The sequence below is a fragment of the Equus przewalskii genome, chromosome 2 (genome assembly GCF_037783145.1).
Source record: "Equus przewalskii isolate Varuska chromosome 2, EquPr2, whole genome shotgun sequence".
In the NCBI taxonomy this organism is placed as follows: domain Eukaryota; kingdom Metazoa; phylum Chordata; class Mammalia; order Perissodactyla; family Equidae; genus Equus; species Equus przewalskii.
In genome coordinates, this window is record NC_091832.1 from 100076560 (window position 1) to 100102189 (window position 25630).

At 36.0% G+C, this 25630-nt stretch overlaps 1 protein-coding gene across 1 annotated transcript in view; it reads right to left on the minus strand.

Moving 5' to 3' along the window:
- Positions 1 to 25630, minus strand: part of C2H4orf33 (chromosome 2 C4orf33 homolog) — a 109571-nt gene that overhangs the window by 59419 nt on the left and 24522 nt on the right. Inside the window, exons 7-8 of the transcript XR_011537171.1 lie at positions 20088 to 20196; positions 3933 to 4112 (exon numbers count right to left, since the gene is read on the minus strand). The gene's annotated coding sequence lies outside the window, so the exon portion shown is untranslated. The remainder of the gene's footprint in view (positions 1 to 3932; positions 4113 to 20087; positions 20197 to 25630) is intronic.

Consider the following 25630-nt stretch of genomic DNA (forward strand, 5'->3'; position numbering starts at 1 on the left):
TATTTAAAAAAAAAAACAATAAAATCACTGGTAAAGGCAAATATACAGTAAAGGTAACAGAATGACCACCTAGGAAGCTAATATGAAGGTCAAAAGACAAAAGTACTAAAATTATCTATTTCCATGATAAGAGGGTAATGAATACACACGCACAAAAAAGAGGTTAGATATGATATGAAAAAACATAAAATATGTGAGGAGGGGAATAAAAGAGTAGAGCTTTTAGCAAGCATCTTTTCTGACCACAACAGTATGAAACTGGAAATCAAGTACAGGAAGAAAATCGGAAAAGCCACAAATATGTGGAAATTTTAAAAAATGCTACTGAATAATGATTGGGTCAATGAAGAAATCAAAGGAGAAATCAAAATGACTTGATCAAAATGAAATCAAAAGGAGACAAATGAAAATGAAAATAGAACATGCCAAAATTTATGGGATACAGCAAAAACTGGTTTGAAGAGGGAAGCTGATAGCAATACACGTCCTCCTCAACAAACAAGAAAAATCTCAAATAAACAATCTACCAGTGCACCTAAAGGAAGTGGAAAAATAAGAATAAACAAAGCCCAAAATCAGTAAAAGAAAGGAAATCATAAAAATCATAGCAGAAATAAATGAAATAGAGACTGCAAAAACAATAGAGAAAATCAATGAAACCAAGAGTTGATTCTTTGGAAAGATAAACAAAATTAACAAACCTTTAGCTAGACTTACCAAGAAAAAAAGAGAGAAGGTTCAAATAAATAAAATCAGAAATGAAAGAGGAGAAATTACAACAGACATCTCAGAAATACAAAGGATTCGATAATCTAGAAGAAATGGATAAATTCTTAGAATCATACCATCTCCCAAAATTGAATCAAGAAGACATAGAGAATCTGAATAGATCAATCACCAGTAAGGAGATCAAAACAGTAATCAAAAACCTCCCCAAAAATAAAAGTCCAAGACCAGATAGCTTCCCTGGTGAATGCTACCCAACATTCAAAGAAGAGTTAATACCTCTCCTTCTCAAACTCTTCCAAAAAACTGAAGAGAAGGGGATGCCTCCTAATTCATTCTACAAAGCCAACACTACCCTGATGTCAAAAGCAGACAAGGACAACACAAAAAAAAGAAAATTACAGGCCAATATCACTGATGAACATAGATGGAAAAATGCTCAACAAAATACTAGCAAATCAAATACAATACATTAAAAAGATCATACACCATGATCAAGTTGGATTTATTCCAGGGATGCAGGGATGGTTCAACATGTGCAAATCAATCAACGTGATACACCACATTAACAAAATGAAGAATAAAAATCACATGATTATCTCAATAGATGCAGGGAAAGCATTTGACAAGATACAGCATTCATTTATGATAAAAATTCAGAATACAATGTGTATAGAAGGAAAGTACCTCAACATAATAAAGGTCATATATGACAAACCCACAGCTAATATCATTCTCAACAGAGAAAAACTGAAAGCTATACTTCTAAGAACAGTAACCAGACAAGGATGCCCATTTTCACCACTCTTATTTAACATAGTATTGGAAGTCCTAGCCAGAGCAATCAGGCCAGAAATAGAAATAAAAGGGGTCCAAATTGGAAAGGAGGAAGTGAAACTGTCACTATTTTAAGATGACATGATTTTATATAGAGACAACCATAAAGAATCCACCAAAAAACTTTTAGAAATAAAACATGGATATGGTAAAGTTGCAGGATACAAAATCAACATATAAAAATCAGTTCCATTTCTATACACTAACAATGAAGTAGCAGAAAGAGAAATTAAGAATACAATCCCATTTACAATTGCAACAAAAATAATAAAATACCTGGAAATAAAGTTAACCACAGAGGCGAAAGATCTGTACCCTGAAAACTATAAAACATTGTTGAAAGAAATTGAAGAAGGCACAAAGATATGGAAAGATATTCTGTGCTCTTGGATTGGAAGAATTAACATAGTTAAAATGTCCGTACTTGTTAAAGCAATCTACAGATTCAATGCAATCCCTATCAAAGTTCCAACAACACTTTTCACAGAAATAGAACAAATAATCCTAAAACTTATATGGAATAACAAAAGACGCCAAATAAGCAAAGGAATCCTGAGAAAAAAGAACAAAGCTGGAGGTATCACACTCCCTGATTTCAAAATATACTACAAAGCTATCGTAACCAAAATAGCACAGTACTGGCCCAAAAAGAGACAAACAGATCAAAGGAATAGAATTGAGACCCCAGAAATAAACCCACACATCTATAGACAGCTAATTTTCGACAAGGGAGCCAAGAACATACAATGGAGAAAGAACAGTCTCTTTAGTAAGTGGTTTTGGGATAACTGGACAGCCACATGCAAAAGAATGAAAGTAGACCATTATCTTACACCATGCACAAAAATTAATTCAAAATGGATTAAAAACTTGAATGTAAGACCTGAAACCATGAAACTTTTAGAAGAAAACATAGGCAGTACACTCTTCAACACCAGTCTTAGCAATATATTTTCAAGTACCACGTCTGACTGGGCAAGGGAAACAATAGAAAAAAAATAAACAAATGGGACTACATCAAACTAAAGATCTTCTGCATGGCAAAGAAAACTATCAACAAAACAAAAAGACAACCTGAAAAATTGGGAGAAGATATTTGCAAACTATATATCTGATCAGGGGTTAATATCCAAAATATATAAAGAACTCATACATCTGAACAACAAAAAAACTAACAACCCAATTAAAAAATGGGCAAGGGATCTGAACAGACATTTCTCCAAAGAAGATAAAGAGATGGACAACAGGCACATGAAAAGATGCTCAACATCACTAATTATCAGGGAAATGCAAATCAAACCACAATGAGATATCACCTCTGGCCCATCAGTATGGCTATAATTAACAAGACAGGAAATAACAAGAGTTGCAGAGGATGTGGAGAGAACGGAACTCTCGTATACTGCTCATGGGAGTGCAAACTGTTGCAGCCACTATGGAAAACAGCATGGCGATTCCTCAAAAAGTTAAGAATAGAACTACCATACGATCCAGCTATTCCACTGCTGGGTATTTACCCAAAGAACACAAAAACACAAATGCATAGATGTATGCACCCCTATGTTGATTGTGGCATTATTCACAATAGCTAAGACTTGGAAGCAACCTTGGTGCCCACCAAGGGAAGGATGGATAAAGAAGAGGTATATATACACAATGGAATACTACTCAGCCATAAAAAATGATGAAATCTGGCCATTTGTGACAATATAGATAGATCTTGAGGGTATTATGCCAAGCGAAATAAGTCAGAGGGAAAAAGTCAAATACTGTATGATCTCATTTGTAAATAGAAGATAAAAACAACAATAAACAAACACAGACAGACAGAGATTGGATTGGTGGTTACCAGATGGGAAGGTGGGAGGGAGGAGAGAGAAATGAGTCATTAGGCACATGTGTATGGTGATGGGTTATAATTAGTCTTTGGGTGGTGACCATGATGTAATCTACATAGAAATTGAAATATAATGATAGACACCTGAAATTTATATACTGTTATAAACCAATGTTACCACAATAAAAAAAATAAAACAAATTCAATGATGCATGCTTTGCAAATACCACTCAACACCTGAAATAAAACACTTATCTATATTTATTACTTAGACTAACATTTTCACATGAATTGCTAAATAATAGTGTGTCACAGATAATTTTCTTAAGTGCTTAAACCTCAATTCCAGGCCACACATTTTTTGACCCCAGCTTTCTACATCATTGAGATTTCAGATATTCAGGATGAGTAGCATGAGGTATTTGGAAAGTCTGAGAAGATTAATAGATACTGTAAGAAAATACCGTCATATATTATAACGTGTGCTCTTTATTTATCTCAGCTTTAAGACTCAAAATAGAAAGTTTCTCACCTTCCTACTCCAAGAGTTCATCAAAAGGCTGTCCTGCTTCCCCTGGCAGTGCTGGGGAACATCACAGAAAGGAGTATTCACTTCCATCAATAAGTCTTGAACCCCAGGTTTAAACTTGAGAGTCACAGGCCTGTGCAGTGCTGATAAACTCTCCCATGTTGTGGTAATTCTATATTCCAACTATCAGAAGGAGACAGAAGAGCAAACACCATGATCTAAGTAAAGCAACGTGCTTCTTGCTCCCCTGGTCTTGATCAAATTAAACTGAAATAAGATTTTTCTACTAATATCCAAAAGGAATCAATACCCCATTACATTTTCAGGAATTCTATTAATTGCAGTAAAACGTTTTTGTGTGGTATTCACCCTGAGCAAAATACATACAAAACATATTTTGAGGAATTGTTTTTTTGTGACTTAATACATAGGTACATTTATTTATGTAGTATTCACAAAGTTTAATGATGTGAATTTGCTTTCATTCATTCCACAAATAATTTTTAAGGACATACTATGTGTGTAGTCTCTCTCTAGGTCATGTAGAGAAAATTCAAAGAAGTAGTAGATGCAATCCCTGCCCTAAAAGAATATATAGTCTTTATAATAAGAAAGGTAAAATGCACATCTACAAAACTCATGCACAGTTCAGCGAAGCATAGACTTAGAACTTAAGTGGATAACACAGAAAAGTAATAGAAACATGGAAATAATACAGGTTGGAGTAGAGAGAAAATGCCTCCTGGGATTTGATCTGCACGAGAAAGGAAAATACATATGTTGACTATAACTATCTTGGATAGTTTATTCTGGATGTTTATTTTGTCTACTTTAATTTCAACTTTTTGAGAATTTAAAATAATGACTCAATTAGTCAGCAGTTATTGTTCATATTCCATGCTAGCTGCTGACTTCTATGTATTTCCCCAAAATGTAAAGAATGTTGTTCTTACCTAGGTATATATTAAATGATGTGTTAATTAATAAAACAAACATTTCTTGTGCAACCACCAACTGCCTTTTCTGTGCTAGATGTTACAACTACCAAAACAAGATATTTCCCTTGCCTTCAGGTGACTCACAGTCTAGTGGAAAAGAGAACTGAACACCACACGGGAAAACTGAAAAGGTTCTATTGGAAGTACGGGAGCACAGAGCAGAGAGCCTCGAGTTCTGATGTTAGGAATTGTAAGAGTGGAGAGTGTAGGCAAAGACTTCACAGAAGTTACAATTGAAAGATGTGTAGGAATAGAACTGGAAAGGAAACAAGTGTATTATAAATGGAGAAAATAGCATGTACAAAAGTATAGAACAATGTGAAAGCTGAAAGGAGGTAAGAGCCAGACATAAACGGAGCATAAGGTGCATGACGGGAGGGGAGGGGGTCTGGTGAGAGAACGGATGCTGGCGGAAGAGGGTGCACACCGTGGAGCTAACATTAGAATTTATGCTGAAGCCATGTGGAACTACTGCAGGGTTTTAAGCAGAGAATTTACTGACAAGGTTTATGTTTTAGAATAATCACTCTGGAGGATGTATAGAAGAACAAAAATACTCCAAGAAATTTGAAGTCTTATTCAAAAGTTATTTTTCTATCCCAATTTTCCGTAAATACACTGGTAAAGTTTTACTTTCAAAGTAATAGTCTTTATTTCAAATGATTCTTGTGAAATGTCTGTAAGAGAAAAGGATCTTAAAGAATAGACTTGAACTCAATTCAATAACAATGGAACTCTTTATTCCCTCTCTACAACATAATATTTCTCGAATCTCCCAGTGCTAGATACATTCATGCCTTCTCAATTATCCATTTCTCATTATGTAAAGAAAATTAACCAAAGTGAATCTGAGAAGAGAAAGCAAAGAAGAGAAAGCAAAATTTAGAGCCAAGAATAAATTACTGTAAGCATTGAATGCTATAGGTTTTAACAGCCATTTAGAAAACTATCCCATCATAAAAGAAAAAAAATCTGTCTGCACAAAAGTTTAAAACTTCATATACTCAGTGGTATGATCGTTCTTTTGCTCCTAAATATTCTTAAATTATGTCTAGCTCTTTTGCTTAGAAAAAAGCTACTTAGAGCTACTTTTGCTTAGAAAAAGAGTGGCATCATTTTTTAAATGTATTATGTTGAGTATTTTTTCTATTCTTTATAAATGGACTATGTTCTTTTTAATATCCCCGAATGGTCAAAAGCATTCTTCTGGTAACTCACAAATTTCAGTAAAAATATCCCCTTTACTAAAAATTCAAAATGTCAAAGTAATCCTAATTTTGTAGGAAATTTCAGTTGTTTTCTTATATAGTTCAAAAATATCAAATTCCAATAAGAAAATTTATGGAATAAAATAAAATTAATATTTGTAAACAAGCAAATAATTTTTATTCTAGTATTAAACGTTCTCTGGTATACATTTCTTAAGTGAGATATCCATTTTATTAGTCCTACTTTGTCTACAAGTAAAAGCTTAAATACAAAAACAAAACAAAACAAAAATCCCACAACACCATACATAATAGTTTTAGGTATCCTTATGCTCAACTGCTGGTGTAATTATGATGTTGACCCCTTTCTAAAATAGCTTGCTGTTTATCACACTCCCAATTGCTTGAAGTCTGCTTTCTCTCAAATTTGTGAAATTCCCATTTGACGCCAGCACTACATAGAACAAAATTTGGCCTGATGAGTTTTGTTTTGCTTTTTTTCAATCAGACTCCCACAAAGGAATATAAAATCACTTGTAGTAATAGAAAGATGTTATTTGACCAAAAATGCTATGACTCCTGAAAGGCAAAACTAAATTTTTCTAAACTGGAAGGAATAAACTTCTAAAAGTCAAAAAAAGAGCAGATAACACTCTTAGACAAGTTGTTTAGCTATATAAACTTTTCTTGATGGATTTCTTTTTAAAAATTCTCTATAGGAAAATCAACAATGATTTTCAAGTGATAATAATAGGAAAGCATGCTTCATTAAAGTTAGGGCTAGGTGGTAGCAAATTAGAGAATCTTATTTCTAGATTTTCTACCTGCATCTATATGGGCATAGAGTTATATAATTATGTCAGGTCAATAGAATCAATGTGAATACACAGTCTGGATAAAAACTCCTTGCTATATCATTTCTCCAATTATTGGGCTTAAAATTTTTGCCCAGCTTTTTTTAAATAAGTACCTTTATTCTCTACCTTGCCTATGGAGACACAGCCTAAAGGAAAGCCAATAATTTATCTATTCTATAGCCATTTTTTATCCTTCTGATAAATACCTTTGAAGTTATATTTTTCATATCTAATACTACTACTGAGTTACAATATTTTTTCAGGATTTTTAATTGTAAAGAAGCAGAAAAGTTATAAAATCAAATTGATGTCATTCTCATTGTAGGGGGATCAGCTTATGTTTTATAAAGTACATGAAATGTCGGCAAAAAAATTAGCTTTACCTAATGAGATCTAAACATGTCTAACATTTTTTAAGTGTATTAAAATCACAGGGATTACTATTTTGAATTCAGGGAAACAGACATATACGTAGCTATTGATACAAAGTTGTTTTGTAGAATAAGACAATGAGGCTGTTTATAACCTCAATTTATTCATTTGAAATTATGAATATATAAAGTATATATATTCTAGTAATCCAGTAATCCTATGTACTATCACACATATACAAAATTTAAATAGAATTTAATGCTTAGCATTTTTACTCCCATTAAGACATAAAACAATATTTAATTTTGTTTTAATTACACCTTACTTGTAAGCAAGGCATAAAACAAAATAGGAAAATAAGGTTTAAAACTATATAAGGTCTCCTACATACATTTATAGCAATTTAAATAGTGATGAACTAGATACAAATAATATTATAGGAATAATATAGAATCTGAACTTAGGAAAGAAAAAGCTACAAGATCCTCACTGAGCTATATAAAATTATAACACTATAAAGCTTGTCCCACAGTAGAACACAGTGATCTCTGAAATTACAAGGCAGTGAATTCAGAACCATAATAAGGAAATACTACTTCATAACCTTTAGTTAACCTGTAGCTACAGTTCTATAGGAGGTCATAAAATCAAATTCTGTGGTTGGATTTAAAAGCTGGGTAATTTTATAGCCACTTATAATATCAGGGTTCAAGCTCATTGCCTCCAGAGGCTGGAATCGAATTCTTTGATCATTCATATCAGAGACTACTAGGTATGAAGGTGGGTGGTGCTATGTGTTGTCTTAAAGGTTAAATGTTGGTTCTTTGGAGTCAAATGACACTGTCTACCATGTGGGCCTCCTTCCTAACATGCATAAGAGTGGTGAAGGGGAATAGAAGCTGCAAGAAGCTGCGTTCATAAGTCAGAATTTATCCTTCTCTTATGGAGTCTTCCCATCAATTTACAGTCACATGCACAGTAAGCCTACGTTTTATGAAACACTGGTATCAGACGGATGCTAGTATTCCCATTTCCAGGTTATTTCATCTGGAGTGATCTCTGTTTCCAAGCTGACACTTCCCTTTTCCATAATGCCCACTCTTCTCCTCTATGTGGTGCTTTAGCTAGTGAGGATGCTTCCTGTATCTATCATTCCCTTAAAAAATATAAATTACAACGCCCTCTCTATGCAAACTTTTAAATTGCTTTTTAAAATATACTGTGCTTTCACCTTTAAATATTTCTTTAAATTGCTGTTTCCTGCCTCTGTGCCCTCACTCATTCTGCCTCCATCACTGGAATACCATTCTCTGCCCCTCCCACTTCCATTTTTTTTCCAGTTTCTTCATGAAGTGACCTCTGATCTCCTCAGAGGAAAGTGATACTCCAAACTCACCCTCCCCACCCACCCTGTATGTCCAAAATATTGCATCTGTATTTCTGTTATTCATCCATTTCTACCTTATTCTAAATGTATGCATAAATGAATATGACTTACCTCTTGCTTAGCCCTCTCGTAGAAGGCAAACATCTTATAAATAGTCGCTGCACCTAAGTTATCCCTTGACTGTTTCTCAGCACCTAGCTTACCTCTTCAATGTGCCAATTGCTCAGTAAGCATTTGTGGCACGAAGGAAATAATTAAATGAATGAGGTTTGATGTTTATGTGAGTGTGTGATTCCTTGGACAATGAAGAATTACTTTGTGGCATACCTGTTACCAATACTTTTATATAATTCTTACCTCTCCTCTTCTACCTGGCAATTGTTTTCTTTCTTGGTTACTTTTGAAAATTCCAGTACTTTAAAATAATTTTCAAGAACTAATCTCTACGAAAAATGCAGTTCTTAGATCTAGTATTCATATGAAAAGAAACATGCAGTAAAAATATATAAATAAAAGAATGCTGAGACTGTCATTATTTTAAACACAGTCTTGTGGTTCTTTGTGGGTAGAGTTGAATGAAGCACCAAAAATATCATTTTGTTAACCTGCTTCTTCCATCTAGTGGCAAAAAGCAGTAAGAAACCATGTCCTAGAAAAACACCATGATCAAATGGCTCTAAATGCCATTTCAGGATTTACTGACGATGAGAGTCCAACATCCAAGGTTTAATTTATAAGTATATAATAATTATAAAAAAATAATTCTGGCAAATTGGCAGTGTTCAGCTGAGATAATCGTGAAAGTTACTTACATTCATATGTATATTTGCATGTTTTAACAAAGACTTTTGCTACATATATAAAAGCATATATCACCCTGCATTAAATTGGGATGGATCTGTTTTGGTATATATAGTTATATTTCTGGACCAAATTGTTGGAGAACTATTTAGAATTCCATTATTTCCTCAGCTATATGCACAGGGCTACTATGCTGTTATAAGTTTCAAGAAGTACAACTGAGAGTCACTAAAACTGACCTATCCCCATTGGAATTACCGGTGAAAAGACTTTTGCAATAATAGACAGTGAAATACTTTATAACCTGAGACACGAGGTCAATTGGAGGAGGGAAAGAGGCAAAGTTTAAAGGAGGTACAAACAGCTGTTCTGCTTTGTTAGAGCTGCTTCAAAGGCATTAATGAAAGACAACATGCAACGCACAGCATAACTGCACGTTCTCTGCACTCTCAAAGGCCATCAGCTTATCCCTAATACATGAGATTTGACTGCCTTTCTAACCCTTCCTGTTTGCCTCACTGCAAATGTAATTAATGTTTTAGAAGTTAAATGTGGGTTATGCATAAACGAAAAAAAATTCTCCAAGACAGCAAGCATTTTGCCTTCCCCTATTCAAGTGAGCCAGTTAACAATGCGTAATAGTAATATAAATTAGGAGTTGTTAAAGTTTGAAGATATAAGACTACATAAGAGAAAATGTAAACATTAGTGAATATCATGATTATTTCAAGTTCAATATTTTTTATTAAAAGAAGACTGTTTGTTCCCTAATTTTCAAGAACAGAAAAACCTTGCCTTAACACCCTCAATCCCCAAAGTAAATTTAAATATAGTAGGATTGGCTGTTGGTTTTTCTCCTTTCCATAGCCACCCTCCCTGCTCAAATGAAAGCAGGCTAAAATTTTATTTTCTGCAACATACAGCAGAGAGAGAGGAGAAATGGGGCGATGACACAGAGGAAAGGGTGAAACAAAGACGATGGGATCTTCGGGCACTCCATCTGGGAAATCAGTGAGGCAGAAGATGGTTCCCATTTCCCCAGTATTCTTATGGCCAGTCTCCCTGGATTGGGCCAAGGAAAGGGTACCAATTAACCGAGAGATTGCTGGAGCCACTGTCACTGTTGAGATGTCCCAACAGCCACAAGATCCGAAGACTCACCCCCAATAATTATATTGACACAAACAATTGTTACTGTGTGGTGCCGCAAGAGCCAGGATGGGGATGGAATCTGGTGACCCAGCAGGACTGCTGGCACCTGTGGCGGAACCTAGCCTGGTACTGGTCACTTCATTTACTTCACAATCATGTGTCCCCACATTATAGGTGATTGAAAAGTGTGGGTCTCTCTTATGGTGTTATGATATGGTTTTACTAAAACGAGAGACCTGGGTATTTAAAATTTTCTTTCACAATGAACAAGTTCAGTTCCTGAGAAGCAAATTTCAGGCCAACTATATACATAGTCACTGTCATTAATATTTTATTCATTATGTTTAACAGTTCTTTGATCTTGGGAAAATTATGTAACTTCTTTGCACATCAGTTTCCTCATCCATAAAATAGGGACAATGATAATACCTATCTGATAAGGTTTTTATGAGGAACTAAATGAGAAAAAGCATATAAAGTGCTTGGCAAACAATAGGTGTGCAATAGATGTGAATGTTATTATTTACAGGTTACCAAATAAATACCAAGAATTTTATAGTACATTACCCTGCATGTATTGAGGTATCCAACACTTATTTATTTATGCTTATAAAATAAATTTAATAGGGCTCCTTTTGGTGCAAATATTTCCTTATCACAGCTTACTTTTGTAAATAGGCATGGTGATTTCTGTAAATAACTTTCAAGCTGCCTCCAAGTCTTTGGGTAACCAATAAACAATTACAATTAAAATTATGTCAATATTTGTGTCCCATTTTTTGGAGTTTCTTAGAAAATCTTAGCTGAAAAGCTCAAGATTAATGCAAGGAAACTTAAAAATCCATAATTTAAAACAAAAAAGGCAGATGAATAATAAAAAGAAAACATATACTAAAGAACAAAAAGTAGGAAGATAAATGATCATTAAAACTTTTAATCCTCTAAGAATAGAAACCATCATGAATTTCTACAAGTCTTTCAGCCTATATTTTACATGCAGAGAATGAAAAAAGTCATTCTAAAGCACCCAATCAACTTTTCCGTCCCATGTGAATCTCAGTTGGAGTGAGGATATAATATGGTAAAAATTTTTTGTAAAAACATATTTAGAGAACACAGACATATTTTCCACATTTGGATAGAATACATTCAATACTAAAAGCCTATTCAAGATTTGAAACTTAAATTCTTTGTAATTAAGGAAGAGGAAAGAAAGAAGGGACTGTTACAATTTGCACACAAATACATCTGAGTTACGATGCTCATTCATTCTTGTTTACTCTTCCGAGGCCAATTTGTAATTATTAGTTGATCACCTTTAACATGCAAAATATTGCTGAAGGATTCACAAGATCACAAAAAATACAAGGCAACTTTAAAACATTTTAGGCTCCTAGGTGAAAAGACTTTCTTTGTATGTCACATACTTGCTTTTTCTTTCTGAGTCTACACATAGTTTTAAATAAAATCAGGAGTAATAAATGTGCTCCAGTTTTGACTCAAACTACTGGACTTTGATGTAGAACGTTTTTACAGAAAATCAAACCTCTCTGATTTACCCACACCAATCTAGATGTCCCATGAAACACAAAGTTTGATGCTTAACATTCTTCAACAGTTCTAAATTGTTCTGCTAAGTATTCACCAGCAAAAGGACTTCTAGCATCCAGCTTTCTTTCTCATCTTTTGAAATGAAATTCTTTTAGAAGTTTCTACAGGTGCTTCTGAAAAAGTTTACTCCAATTCGATAACCATTTAAAGGTAATCCTTTCACGATAAAACTTAATCTGAAACTCTAATAATTAGAGATATTTACCAGTATAACCAATATATTTCATTTCTCTATAATATCTAAAAGAAATTATACTGCACAAATTTTATTATAAACACATAGTGAAAAAGAAAAAATACTCAAGCGAAATTCTCATAGGACAAGAAGAATTATGACCCTCCCTAACAAACAGTCACTTCCCTGCAGGATTAAAAAATGATAAAAATGAGTCAAATACCTGTTTGGTAAAGAGCAGCATGCAGGGCCTACACAGCATGCTGCAAGAAGAGTTAGGATCAGGATTGCCTTCATTTTCAAAAAGTGAGAACAAAAACACATTTTGTAGGGGCCGGTCCAGTGGCAGAGCAGTTAAGTTGGTGCACTCCGCTTTGGCAGCCTGGGGTTCACCAGTTCAGATCCTGGGCGCAGACCTACATACTGCTTATCAAGCCATGCTGTGGCAGGCGTCCCACATATAAAATAAAGGAAGGTGGGCACAGATGTTAGCTCAGGGCCAATCTTCATCAGCAAAAATATAAATAAATAAAAAAGAGGAGGAGGATTAGTAGCAGATGTTAGCTCAGGGCTAATCCTCCTGAAGAAAAAAAAAATTCTGTACATTATTTTTAGCTTTATATATCTGATCAAGGTTAAGGCATTATGTTTCATTATTTACTAGAAAGTTTATAACTAATAATATTTATTGTCCTTGGTTGCGTTCATCTATTGATAATGGTGACAGATTAGTGTGGCAAAACATGGCCAGAACAAGGTAGCAAGGCCAATATCAAAACAGCTGAACTCTGAGAAGGCCATTTATAGTCAATACAAGTAATGCTTACTTCTTTTAACCTTGTTTATTCTTTTAAAATATCATGAGAATGTTATTAATGGACGGAAACTATCTTCTCATTATTAGCATAAGTCTAGAGGACGCATTTCAGCAACTCTTAACTTGCAACGAGCCATTAGCCTTTAGTATGACATTTGCTATATCTTCTGCACTAAAACTGGGAGCAGATCTTCATGAGCTAAATTATTTTCATTTACTCAATATGATTTCTAGGGCTCACTGGATAAAAAACATTCAGCTTATGCTGTAGGTGGGCAGGAAAATTAGGAACAAATCACATTCCCAAGAAGCTCACAATTTAGTTAGGGAGATAACTGAATAGATAAGACAAAAATGATAAAGTGCAATAAGAAAGACATGCAGAGGGAAAGTCTTACAAAATTTTTGGAAAGAGATTTTACTGGCAACAGAACACTGAAGGTTGCATAAGATGGAGGCATGTGCTAAGGAAAAGGTTTTCATTCATTCATTCACTCATGTTTGTACAATTACTCTATTGGGACATTAATTTAGATTTGTTCACTCTGAGAGGAAGCTGAAAAAAAAAAGTATGGTAATGTCCTTCCCCACTAACCGGAATTTGGCTGGCTATATGGTATAGGCCTGAACTTCTTCACTCTTGCATTGTAGGGCCTAAAGCTGAAGTTCCCAGAAGCCTAGAATTCAACCAACTACTCCAATTGTATTTGTGTGTGTGTGTGTGTGTGTGTGTGTGTGCCTGTGTATGGAAAGGATATAAGACTGCTATCATGCTAACTGACTCAAAGGAGAAGGTCAAGAGGAGGTAAGGATCATGGTCACCTTTATGGCAAATCTAGGATGGCTGATAAATCCAGCTAAAATTCAATACCAGCCCAATCTGAGAAGTTCTTGGAGCAACAGAGACATTCCTCAAACTGTGACAAATAAGATACTGTTTCTAACAGACCCTTTCAAAACACAAGAAACTCACAGCCAGAAGGGCTATTTGAGTATGGAAAAATCACATTGCTTCTATAAGAATACTGTTAGCCCATATCACAAAGTCATCAAAAATAAGTCTTATTTTAAGTGGGGTCCTGAGGAGAAATAAGCATTAAAATATTTACAGACTATGGTGGCACAGGGAATCCCACTAAAACCTCATGATCCAACTGCTCAGATTATGTAAGAATATCCACCTTCTAGAATATATTCAGATGTGAAGCCTTTGGGAGAAGTCAAACAGGGCAAAGACCTCTTGGATTTGGACTTGAAAACTAACTGAGGCAGCTGCTCATTAAAGCCTATTTGAAAGACAGTTGCGGGGCCGGCCCGGTGGCACAGCAGTTAAGTGCACACATTCTGCTTCTGGCGGCCCGGGGTTTCCCGGTTCAGATCCAGGGTGCGGACACGGCACCGCTCTGCACGCCATGCTGTGGTAGGTGTCCCACATATAAAGTAGAGGAAGATGGGCATGGATGTTAGCTCAGGGCTAGCCTTCCCCAGCAAAAGGAGGAGGATTGGCAGCAGTTAGCTCAGGGCTAATCTTGCTCAAAAAAAAAAAAAAAGAAAGAAAGTTGCTAGCTTGTTACTGGGTATTGGTCAAAACTGCCACCACAGAAGGGCATCAAATAATTAAGGTTAGATATCAATCATGCCTTGGATGATGTCAGAGACATTGAATAGGGAAGGGGCAGCACAGCAAAGCTGACCAAGAGGAAATGTCACATGGAAGACTGCACTAAGATGGGAAGTTCAGGGGAGTACAAGCTCATAGAGCCAATGAGAGCCTCCAAGGATCTCCCTTCCCCACACTGCTCTGTGGTTCAAACCTTGTGATTCTTTCCCAGCCAAGACCAAGTAGCTGCCTGGGAATTCCTGACTTGAGGGCTGTGTTACTGTTTGGAAATTGGTAGCTATGTGCCTTAGTGATAGAAAAAACCTTGAGGGGATAAAGAACAGGCAAGACTACAAATCTGGCAGAGTAGAAGAGCTGCTAATTTAGCAGTAGGAGAAGAATTAGGCTCATGATCTCAGAGGAGCATTTGGATATTTATGGACTTTGGGCTGTAGTCAACGGCAAATGGATCCTAGATGACTAGACAATTGAAAATATCTTTATGTGACACCAATTAAGAAAGTCTCTGTGGGAATTAAGAAGAATTAAAAAGGGTCATTTGGACGTTCACCAAAAAAATCCAGTTCCCAGCTCAGAAAGGAGATTCAAATGCTAAGGCAGATGCTTAATCAGATTCCTGAGCTAGCTACCTGGGTTCTTGAAACGAGGTATGCAGGTTTAGAAACAGTACCAACCTGTGTCTTCCCTAGCAGGAGTATATGTTACACAATGACATGTAAAAACCTGTACTATAACATTTGGAACAAACCAAATGGGATCCAGAATTTATTGAACAAGGGACTCTTGTCACCAACCCCATAATGAGGAATGTGTTATATGGATAGAAAGTCATTTCTGTTGGGAAGGTATAGAATGATCCTGTAATATTAACTCTTCTATAGGGTGTCAAACACTATTTTAATCTCTCTTCTACAGCTATATAGTGTAACAAAGAATTTCTAAGTTTATTTATACAATTAAATAAAAAAGCAAGACTTATGTAAACAATGATTCCCTGGGATGCAAAAATATTTTGGGGAGCTGAATTAAATCTCCCAATAGACGTAATACTTATGGAAACTGCTTGGCCAGAGAAGGCAATGAATTTGGCCTTAGAAAAATTATATATTCAAGTAAAATGCTTCCATCAACACACGATAGAAAAGTTCAAATAACTGTGGATAGAAGAGGAAAAAGAGTAACTTAGTTGGTAAAAGAAATTTAAAAGACCTATGAAACAGTGGGGTCATTGTTAAGGTATTTTGTGAGGGAATTCTTACTCCTTACTGAAGCTGCTGCCTATGATCTGTTTCTCTCTGATTACCAAGGGAACATTCTCTGGGAAAGAAAAAAGACAGATGTCCCAGTCTTATCTTCTTGTAAACTTGCTGATAAATGACTTCTTTAGGCTAAAGATACTTGTTAGCAGGAGTGTCCTCATCTGTGGAATTCTCTTAGCAAAACTGTCCCTACAATCTATGGATTTATAAGGCATGAGTCCCCGGAAAATGCCACATAAGCCTTTCATCAATCTAAATATCAAATAGAGATGCTTTGTAACTTCAATAGCCCCCCTCTTGCTCTATGAGGTCACCCACAAACCTCACTTAAAGACCTCCTTTATTACTGGCCAGAGAAGGTGTTCAAAGCAGAAAGGAAGGACCAAGGTAGCCACTTAGCACGGACTAGATTTCTAGCTGATTCACCTGAGCATTTTGATTGTTTATATCCTTGAAATTACTCGTAAATCTGGGTAAGACTCCCTTATTCTTCTAAGTCTAACATGATAGTGCAATTCTTTCTGTTGACTCCAGTATGCTAACATTTATATCTAAGAAGGAAGAAGAGAATATGACTATTTATACGTATTTGCTTATACTAAAAAATAGAAGCATGAACTATAAATTTTGTTAATGGTTATCTAAAGGGAGAGGGAGATAATGAGTTAGAAGGAACTAGAATAGAGGCCAGACTTCTCTAAGTATACCCTGATTTGTAGATTTGAATTTGGAACTCATAAATACTTTAAATTATTTTAAAAATTCCCAAAAATCAAAAGGGAAATGAAACCAATGAATCTGTGTATTGAATTTTCTGGCATAATACAGACAGAAACTACTTTTCAAGTGACTTTAAACACAGGAATTTGGCTGTATATCCCTAGTGGAATATACTCTAAGGTCAAAAAGAATAGCAAAAACAAAACTAATATAACCTTTAAACTCTTTTCAATAATCATATTGTTGATAGTATTGTTTTATTCATAGTCTGTTGTGTGTTTTGTGGGAAAAAGCAAATGAGAAATTATGTTGAAATCACTGAAAACCAATTTGTCATGTTAGAAGAGAAACAGATGTAAGATGTATGACATTAAGTAGGAAGTATCAATATGAAATCATGATGTATTTTTTCTTTAAAAAGACTAGGAAAAATGCCCATCCCACTAACATTGGGCTCTCCTAATGTCCAAACAGTAGTCTCTAAATTAATCATATTCCACCAAGAGAAACCAAGACTTATTAGAGAAATGGCTAGCACTATGTCTATAGCAGGCAATGTCCAACATGAGCCTGAAACATCTTGTCATATCAGAAAGCAAATAAGCTATTGCACACTACTAAGTTCACATCAAAAGACTAAGGAGCCAACTTAAAGTGACTCCCACTGGCCAAAGTTGGAACGCATAGAGCATCAATGAGAAAACTGCAATGGATTGATACATATAAAGCAATTTTAAATCCTTGAGTTCAAAAAAGATACTTAAAAAAATCTCTTTGGTCAACTTTAGAGATTGCTAGAGAACCAACTTTTCAGAAAACAGCTAAATTTAAAAAAAAAAGATTCAAGCATCTATCCTGTAAAAACAGTGCCTCTTGGTACCCAAATAATTGAATTGGCGTAATTTTTTTTTATAGAAGTATTCCAGCTAAGAACTATGGAAGTAATGACAAAATTGGATTATTGACATTTTACAAGCCCTAACGAATCCATGGATTTAGGCAATGCTCATCAATGGCTTCTAACATCACAAAATGGAGAAAAACAGACATTATGCATCTCCTGATAGAGGAATACAACACCATCTATGAAATATTCTTACCAAAAATTGAACCTGAATGTAATCAAGCTTCTAGATGTAATTCACGTAAAATACAGGAGACAGATGAAAGAATGGGAACATAATTATCAAAATCCAGACTGTAGAAAACTGTAATTTTCTAAAATATGAGGAAAATACCTAGACTAGTGTCATAAATCATTGACTATTTTCTCTTGTGCCAGCTTTTGTGGTTTGTCATTGTAAGATGTGTAATGCCCACAGCCATTTTGTACACAAAAAGGAAAGTTGTCTTTGGATGAAGATGACCAACAAGATGGCAGATCAAGAAAACCACATATAAATGGAGCTAGAAAACTGATGACACAGAGAGATGGTTAACCTTTACATCAAACTGCCAAAAGTTTGATACTGCCATACCTCCTTTTATTGTTTAAACTGGCTTCAGTTGAGCTTACTTTTACTTGTAACCCAAAGCATTCAAATATAGACTAGAAAGGGACCCTAAAGTGAAAAGGGACCATTTCCAACAAACGTATTTAAAATTTGAGGCTCTCTATACACAAGTCCTATCTACCTATGTAACTATCGAGCTAGCTATCATCCGGGGGATTTTTTTCAATTTATAACAAAATCAAATTGAAAAGTAAAGTAGACGGCTGTATTTCTTTCCTTGGTTTTTAAGCTGCATTAGAGACACATCTGAGTTGAGGCTCCCCTCAAAATCTTCTCCAGTCACTAATCATTGAGAATCTTTTGGTTATTAGCTAGATACTCAAAAGATATATTGTGAACAACTGAAGTGTTTAAAGTTTTTGTTCTGTAAACACTCTAAATTGATGGATTTTAAATTTTTGTGACTAGATCAAAAATAAGAACAAACTCTTGAAAGAATAGATACATTTAATAAATGTGATGCACTCTGATGTTTTCAATTCTACTTAATTGTTTGTGGGTTATAGTCCACTATATAGATTCCATAATCCGTTCCCTAATGGATTTGCAACCTGCAGTTTGAAAAGTCATTGATATAAATTACTTCATTATTTTTGAAGGAAGATGTTTTTCTCAGAAAGGAAACAAGATGCATTGCCACTGTTGCAAACAGTAAAACATTAAAGACAGGAAAGCAAACATTCACAACCTGTAGGTTTTCTGCACAAGCAGACCATACAGTCATTAGAATAAATTACTGCTAAATTACTTCAGTTTCTGATATTTGGAGATAAAAGGTTATTATAGTTATTGCAAGTCACTCGAGTGTATGAAGTTTGGTTTCCAAAGTTTTTCATATCCTCTTAAATTTGCCTTTTGATCTTTGACAAAAATCGGGTTAGTAAAAGCATTTAGTATAGATGGTGCCTGGGGTTTCTTCCTCTTTAATATTCTATTGCACTACGATTCACTCCCTAATCATGATAAATCCTAAGAGACTTGCATTCAGATAAGCCAACACCAAAGTACACCTGCTGCAGTGACAATTTTCAGGTGTGACACTGCTGCAATAAATGACACCCAGAGGCGCCTGGGAAAAAAATGTGTTTCTCTCAGCAAGCGGCTTAGGAAGAAGCGGCTTGAACACTCATCTTCTCTGTGAATGTGCTACATAAAAGTGAAGGGCTTATGAACCCTTTTTTTTCCATGTTATTTTTATTTATACAATCAAAGAGGGAAATATCTTGGTTCAATAGCTTTATTTTAGCTGAGTAATCAAGACTCAGAGAGGCGGTAGCATAGTTGACAAGCGCCCAGTCTCCAAAATCAAACTCCCTAGGTTCAAATCCACTGCTCCTTAGCTGTATGGTCTTGGGCAAGACATTTAGTCTCTGAAGGTCTCAGTTTCTTTAACTTTAAAAATAAATATTCCAAGAATATATGACTCTTTTTGAGGTTACTGTCAGAATTAAATGTTAAGTTCCTGAGTGATTCCTGAAAAATAATAAGTATTAGCGATTTTAATGAAGTGACTTTCACAAAGTCAGGCAGTTAGAAGAAAAGCTAGGACTATTGTAGGAATACAGGACACATGGTGTTTCTATGGTATACACCAAAGCTTAATACTTGTGGTATTAATTATCTTTTTTCTTCAAGATATTTTTTCAAAACTTACTCAAAAACATACCTTTGTATTTAGCACAATTTTTACTTCTTGGAATGCCTCCATTTATAGTTTGGTTTTCTATTTCAGCACAGCTATCTCTTCAAGAGATGTACTCCAGGTACTGCAGTGCCTTAGGGAATTATTAGAAAAACGGGTTTTCAGTGTACTATTGAGTCAGAAATACTACTTAACAGATATTTCAGGTGATAGGCTGCCAAAAGAAAATTAGCTTTTACTAAACTCTACATTCTCTGTGAATTTTTTGAGTATAAAGTAAAAAACTAATATAAAAACACCAAAGATTTCTCAATAGCCAATAATGTAATCATATACTGTTATAATTCAGACCAATGGTAAAGTGAAATATCATTTGACAATATTTTCTATTTCCTCTTTAAACGACACATTAGGTTTATAAATATCAGCATAAATTTGACCCACGGATCCCATTATACAGAAAAGAATATTTTAATTACTAGCTATTTATCATGAAATCATAAGGTGAAATTTGTACAGACATCTCTCACTTTTCATAGACTAATAACTTCGGTTTCCTATATTCCTCATACACGTGTCATCACAGCTCTAGTGATGATTCTTTTTACTATTCCTTACATGAAAAATGATAGTTGGTGATGATAAATGATTATAATAGTCAATTGTATAAGTTCTGCTTTCATAGAACAAAACTAAGACAAGAAATGATCAGAAAATGAGTAGTGCCCAGGAATGATAATTTAACAAAAATATGCTCCCCACATATATCTTCAATTAGAAGATTTCTTATGCAGATGTCCTCATTTAAAAATGCAAATGCTACTTCTTGGACTTAAGTCCAAAAATCCATAGTGTAAATTACACTAATGTGGTAACTGAGTCAATACCTAGTAAAATCAGCACTTACAAAGTAAAATTTTGACTGTGATGAGGACTAAAGGAAGAGCTGGGGCAGGTAGAGAGAATTGGGAAGAATGGAAACTTGGGACACACAAAAGGAAGTCGGAAGACCCTCATGTTTAGGGCCAGAAGAAGCAGCAGGAGCCACTGGAGGAACTCCGAAAGAAATTCTATTTAAAAATCAATGCTTATTGACTGTGTACTATGTAAATAACGTTTTGGTATAGGCACTGCTAGAACTAGAAGAAGTTAATAAGACATGGTTTCTTTCTTTTTGTCTACCATCTATTTCATCTAGGACACTGAAAGTGGCCTGTGTGACAGGAAAAAAATCTTTGTTGCAGGTTGCTGAAGTCTGAGTTACGATTTTGGGAAAAATGAGAACTCTTTAACTTCCTAAATATAGGCTCATTTTCAAAACTAACCGGTCCTGTGTCTCTATTCTATTTTGCAATGAGAATAAGAAGGTAAAAGACAAAGAGGAAGAGATAGCAAGAGAGAAAGATGATGTGTGAATGTGTGTCCACCTCCTCTCTTTCCCTCACTAAAACCAATATCATAAAGAAAAATATTCCAGGATTTTCCCTGCACATGAAATTTTGAAATATATCCTTTAAAGTTATTAAATTAAACAAACAATTAACACTGAATGCCTACTATGCACTGGGCTCTGCGCTATTTTGTGTAGACAGAGGCCCTTCAGAATTAACAAAGAGACATATAGACAAATAATTACAATGTAATGTACTTTAGCTTAGATTCTCCCAAAAAGCAGAGCCTGAGAAAAGGGCTGTATGCCAGTCATTAATTTTGGAACGTGATTCTAAAGAATGAGAATGGGGATGTGGAGAAAATTAAACAGGATAAAACAATATAAGGTTGTATTTTGAGCTGATCACTGCTGTAGGCAACTGAAGCTTAGTCCACTGAGGACCCCTGAAGAACTATATGGAATGCACCTCAGAATTGTCTGCCCGAAGGATAGAAGATAGGAGTATTTAATCACCAACTCTTGTTCCCATTTGACCAAGGATGTTAATTATCTTAACCTTGCAAGTTTGCACATTTGTCAGAATAGCTGAGCAGATTTCCACAGGTGTTCCATGTAGCTGAGGTGTCAGAAAAGCACCAAGGCAGAAAGCAAGAGATACATGGTACAACAGAGGTTAGGTGCCAGCAAAGAGTGAAACAGGTGGACTTAAAGGATGGCCTGAGAAGACATGAGATGGGACACAAGAGCTATCCCATACATTCCACTTCTTGCAGCATTCAGAGCCACACATGTTCCATATTGAGTCCAATCTATCACGTAATCTTCAAGGTAGTGGCTAGCCAGCACATAAAGACTCAATGCAAATATTTAGTGGAACAAGCTAGTCTTCACTGCTGCAATTGATTTCACATCTATAGTTGACATTTATCTTCTCCCTCCTCCACCACAAATTCTACACTTCCCTCACATTTGGCCAAGCTCTTTAGCGGGTCCAGGTTGTTTGAGTGATAAGGTAATCCAGACCTTCATCCTAAAAGGGTCAGAGTCCTTAGTTGCCTTCCCTTGTCAGGTTGTGGCTGCTGTAGTTGCCATTCATGGTTATCACTTGACACTGAAACACCAGGAGACACTCCAATGGATCCCCTAAGAAGGACATACTCCACTCTGGCTCCATTAAAACTGTAACTCTAGCTCTTCATAGTAGGCTGGGTCAATAGCCCTATGATTTAGTTGCCTGATGAACTTCTAGCACAAAGAGCCATTATGATTAGGTGGTTTTCATAGCTTTTGGTTCAGTAGAACACCTATTAGGTCCCGTTGTGGAAGATGTCCAACCTTACCTCCAATCCAGAAGAACCCATAGTTGCATCATTGTGAGTGTTATAGAGGGTTGCCAGTTTCTACCTTCAGGTTCTGAGATCATCGGTTCAGTATAAATACTACGTCCTGAAGAAAAGCAGCCCAATCTTACAGGGAGCTGTCCCTCAGCTGTACTTAGTTAAGGCTTTAGTAGGCCATTTCAACATTCTATTTAGCTGGCTGCTTCCAGATGATGCAGATACGGTAAGGTGAAGCAATATATGGTAAGATCAGTAGATTCCATGGGAATGAACCTATTTTCATATCTCCTCTACTACAAAATGGGTCACTTGGTCTGAGGTGATACTATACAGGATCCATGTCAGGAAATCAGGCATCCTATAAACTTTTTGGATGATAGTGCTGGCAGAGGCACTGTAGGCATGGAAAGCAAACCCAAATCTGGAGTAGATGCTGCTCATAGCACAGATAAATTGTCTTTCTCCAGTAGGTGTCTGATATAATCAACTTGCCATCAAGTGGCTGGCAAGTCTCCTCAAGGAATGGTACCATAACAAGGTCTTGGCATTAGTCTGGGCTGGTGAGATTTTGGGCATTCAAGAATAACAGTCACTAATTCAAGCATGCTGAGAAGGAATACATGCAATTGGGCCCCTGCATAGCCTCTATCCCAGTCAACACAGTTACTCTGCTCATGGATCCATTGTGCAAGTGCTGGAGTGACTGAGGACAGATGCTGGCTGATATCCACCGGGTAAGTCATTGTGTCCACCTGGTTGTTCAGGTCCCCCTCTACAGTGGATCTGCTGTGGTGGGAATTAATGTGAAACATAAAGATCCTCATGCCTTGTGCCCATTACCTTAAGTCCATCCACATACCTCTCTCCCAAACTTCCTTGCCTCCAAACTTCAAATCTTGCCCCAACCAACTAGCCACACCATTTGCCAGTGGTCCTTAAATATTTGTACCTAAGGACATTGCTCCACAACACAGTGAATGACAAAGTAAACTGCTCACATATCTGGCCACTGGAAGGCTTTCCCTTCACTACTGTCATTCAGGGACTTTACTGAGTGGGTCTGTAGTGTGGCAAGAGTTCACTTTCAGCCAGTACCAACAAATCAAGGTAACCTATCAGGCTTGGCTCTTTCCTTTCTTTGTCATTTGGTTGTAGGGATCCTCCAATGAAGCCATGGGTATAAGTTGAGGGAAAGTCATCGATACAACAGAGGTAGGTGACATGGGATTCTGGCACACCTATTCATACAACTTATTTGTGCCCTCTGGACCTGCTCAGACCTAATCCTACAAGTAGTATTTCCATCATATGATGGACTGTTGTTATGTTGTCTTGACATTATGACTTGGTAGATATGATAATATCTATCCCATAATAGGTAGCTCTGGTCACATAGTCACTTGTACGTCCTACAGTCAAGTGCTCAGCCTTTACTAAAACCCAAGAGTACAGCAGGAACTTGTTTTCAAACATTCTTAGCTACAAAAGGCATGACCTTGCTCCAGAAACCTAAAGAGTCTGCACTATATCTCTCCTGTTGGGGCTTTTCAGAGAGTCTCCCCTATATCCTTTTTCACCACAGATACCTTTAGCATCATCAGATCTACTGGGTGACAGACCCAATTTTACCATAGCAAAAACTGCTGCAACAATCTCTCTTGCTCCTGGGAATGACCTTGAAGGGTCGGAGGATGGACCTACTGGACCTAATATGAGATGTTCTTGGCCAGGACTCCTTTGATCACCTGGCTTCCATGTGCCCCATTCTAACAGAGGGTCATAATGGCAATTCAGGTCCCTTACTATCAGTATCAGCTCAGTTACTGAATTCACTGTATTCAACAGTCCCAAAATGTCTTAGTAGTCACATTTCTTCAGACTAGAGTTAAATGGCCTAATCTGATTTAATGATTAATGTTAAATGATTTAATCTGATTAAATGGCCACAGATCTTTCTGGGGAAGAATTAGGAGAATATTTATGGTATATTCTTGGGGTGACATTGCTGGTTATTTTATCAAGGGGATCCAGCTTCTCTTTCAATCAATTGATTCCTGGTCTGAAAATTGGATTAGATCTACAAAAAAGAGTGACAAATCAAAACGATCTATTCCAAAAGCTGAAAACCACCTTCTTTTCACCAGCTCTCAATTTTTTCCTAGTATACAAGTCAAGCTGGCTGGCTACCCATATCACCTTTAGTACACCTTGGACTATTAGCCATAGTCATGGATATCTGATTTTGATGCACTCTGATTGCCACTCCAGCCTTGCTCATTACAGTAATTACATTCACATGGTTTCTGTTAATTAGTGTCTCCACAGGAATCTGATATTCTGGAAACTTATCACACTCATGGACACTCGACATCCAAGTTCTATGGCAACATTGTCTACTCAGTCCTGGGCCACAGAGGCTACCTATACTTACCTAAGTTACAATGAGTTTCTCAAGAATGATGGTGCTCCTCTCTAAGTCTCCTCTATTCTATTCCCCTGCTGGTGAACACAGTCAGATTGTGGGTTGTCTGGTCTCATATAACACTCTACAATTATATTCTAACATTATCATCTCTCCAAGCCATTGGCCTTTCCTTGATAGTCTACCAAGGCAACTTTAGTATTTCTGCTTCACGTACCATGCCACCATTATAGCCAACTTCAAGAAGTTACCTCAGTAGCATATTAAGATAACTTCCAGGTGTCCTTGTTAAGATGTTAGGCCCCAAGTTTAACATCCCATGTCAATCAAATTTTTCCCTTTCCAACCCTACATACTGCCTTCTCTAATAAAGTAACTAGATCCACTCCAACATGTGCTCCCCTGGTTCCAG